Source organism: Mandrillus leucophaeus, unplaced genomic scaffold (assembly GCF_000951045.1).
Source record: "Mandrillus leucophaeus isolate KB7577 unplaced genomic scaffold, Mleu.le_1.0 Scaffold838, whole genome shotgun sequence".
In the NCBI taxonomy this organism is placed as follows: domain Eukaryota; kingdom Metazoa; phylum Chordata; class Mammalia; order Primates; family Cercopithecidae; genus Mandrillus; species Mandrillus leucophaeus.
The window spans coordinates 798,586-809,235 of NW_012109119.1; the positions used below are offsets into that span (position 1 = coordinate 798,586).

General features: G+C 39.4%; 1 pseudogene; it reads right to left on the reverse strand.

Annotated features, from left to right (window-relative positions):
• Positions 1-1,975: 1,975 nt before the first annotated feature.
• LOC105530674 lies at positions 1,976-10,650 on the reverse strand (annotated as a pseudogene).

Below are 10,650 nucleotides of genomic sequence, written 5' to 3' on the forward strand. Positions count from 1 at the left end.
ATATTTTTTTTGTGTGGGGAATATTCAAAATCCTCTCTTCTAGCTTTTTGAATAATTAATACATTATTATTAACTACATTCGGACTGTAGTTCTTACAGTACTATAGAGCCTGATAATTTATTCCTCCTATGTAGCTATAATTTTGTGCCTGTTAACTGACCTCTCTCTATCCTTCTCTTGCCCCTACCCTCCCCAGTCTAGGAACCGTAATTCTACTCTCTACTCCTATGAGCTTACGTTTTGACTCCCACATATGACTAAGAGTATACAATATTTATCTTTCTCTCACACAAATATTCACCAATATTCATAGTATTATTCATTAAAAGGTGGAAATCACCCAGATTTCTATTGACAAAAGAATGGATAAACGAAATGTAGCATATACATACAGAGGAATATTATTCAGCCTTTAAAAAGCAATGAAATTCCAAAACATGCTATGACATGAATGAACCTCGAGGATATTATGCTAAATGAAATAAGCTAGACATCAAAGGACAAATATTATATGATTTCATATATATGAGGTACCTGGAATACTCAAATTCATAGAGAAAGAAAGTAGAATAGTGGTTACCAGGGCCAGGGGAAGAGGATAGGGAGTTATTGTTTAATGGATACAGAGTTTCAGTTTGAGATAATGAAAAAATGTTTGCAAATTTGGATCACATTTGCACAACAATTTGATTATACTTAAGGCCATTGCATTGTATATTTAAAGATAGTTAAAATGGTAAATTTTATTATGCATATTTTATCATGATAAAGAATAAATGGAAAAAAAGAGTAATCTCTAGCTACAGAGATGAAATACAGCACAGTGACAAAAATCACAGATTCTAGAGTTCCACCTCCTACAAATCCTGGCCCTGCCGTTTACTAGCTGCATGACATTAACTTCTCTATCCCTCAGTTTTCTCACTTGTAAAATGAACATAATAATAACACTATCTCACAGGGTTATTCAGAAGATGAAATTATTTCATATTTGTAAAACATTCAGAAAAATACCTGGCTATATAAGAGTTTATTAGATAAACATTATAATACTGTTCTTTATCTTACTTTTAAGTTTCAATTTTTGACAAAAAATTATAAAGCTTGCCAAGAAACAAGAAAGTATGGCCCATTCACAGAAGAAATGAACAAAAACTATCTCTGAGAAAGCACAGACATTGGACTACCTAGTCAAACTGTCTCAAATATGCTCAAAGAGCTAACGGAAACCGTGGACAAAATGTGAGAGAAAATCAGGAAAATGATAACTGAATAGAAAATATCAATAAAAAATAGAAATTATAAAAAGAAACCAGACAGAAATTTTGTACCTAAAAAGTAGAGTAACTGAAATAAAAATTTCTCTACAGAATTTTAATAGCATATTTGAGCATGGTGATAGAAAGATTAGCAAACATGATGATAGGTCCATTGAAATTATTCAGTCAAGGAATGCAGAAAACCAAACAGTGCCTGAGAGACCCATGGGATGCCATTAAGCAAACCAAATACACATATTGTGAATCCCAGAAGGAGAGGAGAGGACAAAGTGGTCAGAAAAAAATATTTGAACAAATAATGGCTAAAAATTTCCTGAATTTGATTTTTTAAAATTAAAACATGAATCTAAACATTTAAGGAGCTCCATGAACTCCAAAAAGGATAAATGCAAAAGGAATCATGCCAGGACACATAATCAAATTACCAAAAGACAAAGATGGGGAAGCAACTCATCATGTACAAGTGATCTTTAATAAGACTGATGGTGGGTTCCTCATTAGAAATCATAGAGGCCAGAAAGCAGTTGGGTAATATTTTTAATTTTTAAGATTATCTTGTTATTGTTTCTGTTTTGTCTTTTACAAGATGAAAATTTAATAAAAATTGTTCAGTGGGTATGTGTAATCCACAGGGCTATATAGTTACATGGGATTGTGATAGGAATTTAAAATAGAATAGATGCTGGAGTAAATGTTACATATTATCATCATCTGACTTGTCTTCTTCATTCAAATATTCTTTAGCATATTTATCTGCTTATTCCCTTATACCTTTTGAAACAATTTCATGTCTTCCTTTAGTTAAACCACTAACCCCGCTGAGTTCTTAAGCTTTACACTTAACTTCATCATGTACTATGTAAATTACTTGAGCAACTTCTTTAACAGTGTCATAGCAGGTCATTGCTTTCATTGGAAGCTTTTCTATTTCTGTTTTACAGCTTGCCTGGCTTTGCCCATGGCACAGCCCCAATAACCATATAAAACACATGATGAGTCCATCATGGAAAATTGTGCACTGTCATTCATACTGTAAGACCCTAACATGAAACTGAAGGCAAAAGATCTAACGGCACTATAGAGTGTATATGCATGTATATACATGTCCACTGTGTTTGCAAGATGTTTTAGTGGAGTGTTATAGCCAAAGTTAGATTTAAAGTTGGAAACTTCTTCTCTTGCTATGTCTGCTAAAGAGCAAGCAACTTCCAACAAACCTGCTGCCAGCATTCCAACATTCCAATCCAATGTGCTGATCAACATTAATAAGTCATTTGTTGGAAACTCCTTCACAAAGTTTTGAAAACACTAATTTTTTTAGACCCCAAAAGCAATGCTATGTTTATATATGATTCCAATCACTATACTATTTCCCACAGCCTTCATAGCATATTCAACTTGAAAAGCTCTTTCACCAGAAGAGAATGTAGAGGGTGACAGGTCATACTTAGGGCCTGATGGGAGGTGATTGGATCATGAAGGTGGATTTCTCATGAATGGTTTAGCACCATCCCCTTGATGCTGTTCCTGTGATAGTGGGTGAATTATTGCAAAATCTGGTTATTTAAAAGTATGTAGCACCTTCTCTCCCCTCTTGCTCTCTCTCGCTCCTGCTCAGGCCATGTGACATACCTACTCTTCCTTTGCCTCCTGCCATGATTGTAAGTTTCCTGAGGCCTCCCCAGAAGCCAACCAGATGCCAGCATCCAATGCTTCCTTCACTCTCTGCCCCGCAGGAGAGACTAGGCAATTACCCATTTTATAACTTCAAGTCAACATTGTATTAGAAATTCCTGACAGTGCGCAAAAAAAAAAAAAAGAAATTAAGACATAAGAATTGGGAAAAAGACATTAGACTATAATTATATTATAAATAATAGGTTTAATTATATAGAAAACATATAGAATTTAAAAATAGGAGAATTTAAAAATAGTAGAATTTAACACAGTGCCTTGTTATAGAAGCAATTTATAATAGTTAATTTCATATTCATATACCAGCAGCAAGCAACTAGAAAACATAATTTAAAAGAACATAAAATTTGAAATAGCATGCAGCAATATTGAGTACAAAGGAACAAATACAGCCATGTGTTGCTTAATGATGGGAATACATTCTGAGAAATGGGTTGTTAGGTGATTCTGTCATTGTGGGAACATCATAGAGTATACTTACACAAACCTAGATGGTATAGCTTACTATACATCTAGGATAGATACTATACCCTAGGCTACAAACCTGTGTAGCATGTTACTGTACTGAATACTGTAGGCAATTATAACACAATGGTAAGTATTTGTGTATCTAAACATATCTAAATATAGTCTTAATTTAGCAATTTTACTCTTAGGAATTCATCTCATAGAAATTCAGCTCATAGAAGTAACAGCATCAGTATAGAAGGAACACACATACACAAGGATATAAACCATTGGTTGGAGTTATTTAATACAAAAAGGAAAGAGTTTTAATGCCCATCAGTAATGGATGTGATTGAATAATTATGATATATCTATTCAATGGAGCAGTGGATAGTGATTAAAAAGAAAGTGTCAAATCTATTGAATCTATCTGGAGGGATGTTCATGATATTGGTAAACTGGAAAGGCAAGTCTCAGTGTGAAGTGTATAATACAATACTGTTTTTATAAGTTCAACCAAAAAACCATAGGGATATTGCTGATATTTGATCATTTTTAAATCTACGAAAATGGAAAGTTCGTATAATTCATTATAATATTTGAGAAAGTTTATATGAGAAAGGGAATGTTGTAGAAAGGCTCATCCCAGGCTCTGAGCTATGGTTAGCCTACTGTGGTAGGTGAGAGTTTACACAGGGAAGATCATCTACTTTTCCTTAAGCCTTCCTGCATCATTTATTTACATGGATTGCAATAAAGTTTTTCTATTTTTGAAATTTTTTAAAAAACTATTAAGGTTAATTTATAAAAATAAAAAAGTTTTTTATTTGAAATCTTTTTTTTTTTGAGACAGAGTCTCGCTCTGTCGCCCAGGCTGGAGTGCAGTGGCCTGATCTCCGCTCACTGCAAGCTCTGCCTCCCGGGTTCACGCCGTTCTCTTGCCTCAGCCTCCCAAGTAGCTGGGACTACAGGCGCCCGCCACTGTGCCTGGCTAATTTTTTGTATTTTTAGTAGAGACAGGGTTTCACCGTGTTAGCCAGGATGGTCTCTATCTCCTGACCCCATGATCCGCCCGCCTTGGCCTCCCAAAGTGCTGGGATTACAGGTGTGAGCCATCGCGCCCAGCTGAAATCTTATTTTCATCATTTCAAAGCAAGTGTTTCATTATACTGGCAACTGACTTCTGAAAAGGTAAGTTTCAGAATGTAATATGCACTTCCTAATTTACTGCCTAATGGATAACTAAATGAATAAATGAGTGATATCATTTTGATGACTTTCCCCCCCCACATGCATACTTCACAGCATTATTTTAATCTAATCATTAAAGTAAAAGGCTCATTCACCAGAATGTAAGTTCCATCAGGGAAGGAATTTTTGTCTGTTCTATCCATTGTTGTATTTACAGCTCATAAGCTGGTATATAGTTAGTGCAATTGTTTTTAAATGAATAAATGAATGCTTTGGTGGGAGTGAAAAGCAAGACGAAAATTCTCCAGTAGTTTGTGTGATTCTGTGAGATGGTAGACAACGGTAATGATGGTTTTGTATCAGCTTGGGTGAGAGAAGGAAATTGGTACTTTTACAATATGGCACAAATTTTTCTGTACCTAATCAACAAAAGGCAACAATATTTTTCTTTTCCTATTTGAATTAGATTTCTCTTTAACTACTCATCACTGTTGATTAATATAATAGGTTACTGATACTCTACAGAAATACAACACACCAGCTGCTGCTCCCTTTGGCAAAGTTCAGGGGTTTTTTTTGTTTGTTGGGAACAGGATCTTGCTCTGTCGCTCAGGCTGGAGCGCAGTGGCCCCATCAAGGCTCACTGCAGCCTCGATCTCCTGGGCTCAAGTGATCCTCCTGCCTCAGCCTTCTGAGTAGCTGGGACTACAGTTGCATGCCATCACATCTGCCTAATTTTTTACTGTTTTGTAGAGACAGTGTCTCACCATGTTGCCCAGGCTGGTCTCTAACTCGTGGGTTCAAGTGATACTCCCACCTTAACCTCCCAAAGTGTTGGGATTACAGGTGTGGGCCACCATGTCCGGTGAAAGTTTAGGTTTCATTCCAAATATTTTGAGTAGGTAACTGACTTAGGCTTTTAAAAGAGAACTCTAGCCATTGAGTAGAAAATAGACATGGGGGAGGAGGAGTGGAGAGTGACAGTTGTGGGTCCAGTGAGGAGGCCATCGCAGTGATTAAGTGAAGAGGTGATGTTAGCTTGGACCAGGATAATGGCAGGATTTGAGATGTAGTCAATTAGAAGAGAAGCCTATTTAGAGCTAGAAATAGTAACTGGCTTATTTGACCATTTCAATCCCACAGGGGTATACATTTGAAACAGTTTTATTTTATTCTAGTTACTATTAAATCTTCCTTTCTTGTCCCTTTACAGTATTTCTGATAGGTGGCACAGTTATCTGATCATGTGCAAGCATTATAATGCCTGATCTAGCCTATTTCAATGTAAAACTTTATCTCAATTTTAATTTCATGTTCATCTCTTCTCTACCCCCTACCCACACATGCTCACTCCCCATCTCCCATTGCTACCCATGCAGGCCAATTTTGGAATGGGAGAGGGGAGACGAAAAGGGACAAGTCACTTTTTTTTTCCTTTTTGAGACGAAGTCTCACTTTGTCGCCCAGGCTAGAGTACAGTGGTATGATCATAACTCACTGCAGCCTCAATCTCCTGGGCTGAAGCCATCCTCATGCCTCTCCAGTGTCTGGGACTACAGGCACACACCACCTCGCTGGGCTAAGTTTTACATTTTTTTGTACAGATGGGGACTTGCCATGTTGCCCAGGCTGGTCTCAAACTCCTAGGCTCAAGCAATCCTCCCAGCTTGGCTCCCCAAAGTGCTGGGATTGCAAGCGTGAGCTGCCGCGCCCGGCCTTCACTTTTATTTAAGTGGTTGTGCGATTAATTGCAAACCTCTCCACTTTGTTGATGCCTTCTGTGCAGCGGACATCCAAGTTCTTTGGTCTTTTGAGTGGTCATATGGAGGCTGTCAGAATGATTCCAATGAGACCTCCCTCTGCCTAGTTTTCTGCCAGGGGAGATCGGACCTCTTCTAATCCAACCTCTTCTAATCTCTCAGCTCCATCCCCATGGTCTTACTGTCTGGTTCCCTTTGTCATGCTGCCAGTCCCCTGATGTGGTGACATATCTTGTTACCTCCCATCACTTTGGTCTCAGGGAGTTCTAGAGTCCTTGCCACACCCAGTAATGGTCTTACAGGCAGCCCCACTGTGGTCCCTCTCTCTGCTCTGCCATCTCACTTCTCCCTTCTCTTTTCCCTGTTGAAGTCTGTTGCCTGAGCAAGAGCTAATATCAGTCTCCTTTCTCAACAGTCTCCGTTCTCTCGGGTATCCCAATTCCTGTGAGCTTCCCTCCTTTGCATGAGGAAGGAGGAAAAAGCCACGGCCCTTCTCTGAGGCTGTTGACTCACTGCCTCATTTCCCATGACTCTTTCTGACATTTCCTTCTGGGACAGGTTAAAAATGGGAGAGGGAATCACTGGGGCCATGTTTAGGAGTGGCATGACAGGTTCTTTTCCTATGAATAAGTCTGAGGAGGTGTCTGGCTGTTTTTAGAATATGGATTGTGCAAGATGTATCTTTTTTCTCAGAGCTGGATTCTAGTGGCCAATTCTGAGGCCACAAGAAAATTTCCACTCAACATCTTATTAGGGATGATTCTGAGGTTTGGGGCTGCACAAATAGAGTATCATCTACTGAGATGGGAGAACACTGCAGGTAGAAACAGTTTGGAGGTAGGAATCATGAGTTCTGTTTTAGATATTTTAAGATTAGATGAGGATTAGGCAACTAGTAAGGATGTGAGTTTGGACCTGAGGGGAGAGGTCAGTGCCAGAAACACACTTTTGGGACTCAGGAGAGTACAGAGAATGCCAGCATATATGAATAGATAGAGGAGAAAGAGAAGGTCAAAGACTGTCCTGGGGTACTCCAAATTCAAAGGCCAGGAAAAGGAAAAGGAGAACCCAACAACGCAGACTAAGAAGGAACCAGCACCTATGAGCTAATGAAGTAGCATCGCTGTCTGGGGTACACACCTGGGGTTCATTGTCTCACGCCAAGGAAATCAAGGACCCCGACGCAAGAAGTGGGTTTAGGAGCTGAGGTTTAACAGGCAAAAGAAAGAGAAAGAACAGCTCTGCCTCTTGCAAGAGAGAGGGACACCTGAATCAGACTTCCAGCCCACAGCTCAGTGCACCAGATTTTATAGACAGGCTTGAGGAGGCAGTGTCTGATTTACATAGGGCCCACAGATTGGTTGGACCAGATGTGACATTTACATAACACATGGGGAAGCTGGCTACTCCACCCTAATCTTACTATGCAAATGGGGTCTTCACCTGGCTGGTGCCATGTTTTCTCCTCCTTACTGTACACGTGGTTTGGCAAAGAGAAGGGAAGATGGAGCCGTCATTTTGATCATACCTAGTCCCAAGTCGCCTTTTCCTATTGACAGAACTGCTGGCATTCACCCATGCAGGCTTCCAGCTTGCTTGTCTATATCTGCAGCTTGATTTTACAGGCTGCTCTTTGTTAGAAAAGCAAATGATTTGGTGGCTGCTTTTCATTAAAAGGAAAACCTTACTGAGGACTTCCTTACCCTATCTGCCTAAATAATTTCTTTTTAACCTCTATATCAGTAAGAGGGACATCACTGGAAATGAAGTAAAAAAAAAGGGGTTTGAAAAATGGAAAACGGAAAATGGAAAAAGGAAATGACCAACTGTGTCGAATGCTGTTGAGAGGCTGAGTAAGATGAAGACTGACCACTGATCATTTAATATATCAAGATGGGGATCACTGGTGACAATAAGAAGAGTGGTTTCAGTGGAATAGTGGGGACAAAAGCCTGACAGGTGTAAGTTGAAGAGAGAATGAAGATGATGAAGTGGAAACAGTGCACATAGAAAACTCTTGAATTTCGATTTAAAGGGGCACAGAGAAAAATGAAACAATAACTGGAGGAGAATGTGAGGGATCAAAGAAATGTTTTTTCTTTAAGATGGAACATATTGTGCATGTTTTATACTGATGCAAATTTATAGAGGAAAAAATTTATGATGGAGGAGAGAAAATAACATGAGTAAAATTGCAATTATAATTAAGGTCAAAATTATAATAAAGCCATAATTATGATGATCTTTATAAAAGTAAAAAGCACTATATCATGTAGGACTCTTGGTTGCAAGTAATAGAAATTGAATTCAAACTAGTTGAAAAAAAAATCAATTGAGTTAAAAAAAAAGGAAAGAATTTATTGACACAAATATCAATTGGGAGAATACAGAATGGGGCATAAAACTAGGGGAGAAGCCTCAAAAACTAGGGATTTAACAGTGACCAAGCTCTCCTCATTCATCTTTCATGTCTGTTTCTGCTTTTCTTTGCATGTTGTTCTCATTCTTTCATAGTTCAAATGTGCCTCTTCCACCTGGTCAGTGAGTTTGGTCACATTTTCCCAAAGCAACAGAAAAATCTTCCCCAACAGCACTAGCCAGTGAGTCCTTGGAGGGATGCTGAATGGTTGGCTGGGCTCATGTGTCCATCCCAGAACTCATCGGTTAGACTAGGGGGATGAGCATTCTTTGGCCAGGTGTGGGTGACATATGCAGCCACTGGCTGACTAGTGCTTACACACTTACTTCTTCCCTTGCGTTTTTTAAAGTGCCCCTTACTGACAAATGCAACTCTTCTGTATATAGTCCATGCATTGCTTCCCAAAGAAAGACAACCTGAAGTCACTGGCATTCACCTTCAAGTCTGGTACCTCTTGTTGATGTACATTCCTTTGATGCAGATGTGGTCCAAACATATTTAAATATATTAAATAATACCTGTAAGAACCTCCAACACACACACTATCCAATGTTAGAGGGAAAGACAACCACAATGAGACCTCTCACTGATCCATGGCATAGTCATGTCTTGCGCTGCAGAGACAGGAAGGCCTCACTCCTTGACAGCAAATTGCCAATCTGGTTATGGTAAGCTCTGTACACCAGAAGGAACAAAGGTAAGGATTTGTCTTCCCTTCCCTGCACTGTTTTTGGAGCCAGTGAGGGATATGAGAACTGCCTCAGCAACTGTGCCATGTAGGCCCGAAGTTCTCTGACAACACAACTCTCTTACCAGGCAGTCCACTCTGTTTCCTGGGAACCCTGTGATTGGTGAGGGATGCTGATGAGGGAAAGGGTGCAGACCTGGCCTAGCTAAGGGAGTGTTTCCTGGAGACACAGGGGGAGACATTACACAGCAGGCACAGCCTGTCATGTGTGCTTTTCAGCAAAACTCCATTAAAAAAAAACAATTTTTTTTTTATTCCCTCAATCCATCTGCCCAAGGACAACTATCCAGGACATCCTCTTTGCTACATGCCAGGTAATGAGTTTATCCACAGATTGTGTGAACAAGATGTATTGTTTCCTGGCTGCTTATACTTTCGTCTCTCTCTTTACCCTTTTAAATAATGCTTTGCTTTTTTTTACTTGAATCTTCTCTTTCATATATATAAGTAAGCTGAAGAACTGTAGTTACTTGAGTGAGAATAACTAACTCTTTCTGAAGTATTATTTTTTGAGACAGGCTCTTGCTCTGTTTCCCAGGCTAGAGTGCAGTGGCACAATCGTAGCTCACCACAGCCTCAACCTCCTGGGCTCCTGTGATCCTCCTGCCTCAGCCTCCAGAGTAGCTGGGACTACACATGTGTGCTACCATGCCTGGCTAATTTTTTTGATTTTTAATAGAGATGAGATCTTGCCATGTTGTCCAGGCTGGTCTCAAATTTATGAGCTCAAGTGATCCTCCCACGTCTGCCTCCCAAAGTGCTGGGATTAGAGGTGTAAGCCACCATGCCCAACTTAAGTATTATTTTTGACACTAGTGAAAACTTTTAAAAGTTCCCACACTCCTAGGAAAGATTTACAGCCAGTATACAAGATCAACCACCAGAAATGATTTTAAATCTACTTAATCAGTCAACAACTCACCTCTGCAAGCATGCTTCTGGAAGCCATCCCAGCAGTGACAACCCCTTGCTTGTGAAAGCAAACCAGCTGGGAATGGACTGCTTCAATGAACATACCACTGAGTGCCAACGAATCTACTAAAGTCTCACTCAAGTAACTACAGTTCTTCAGCTGACACTGACCTACTCTGCCAGTCACCAAACTCCAT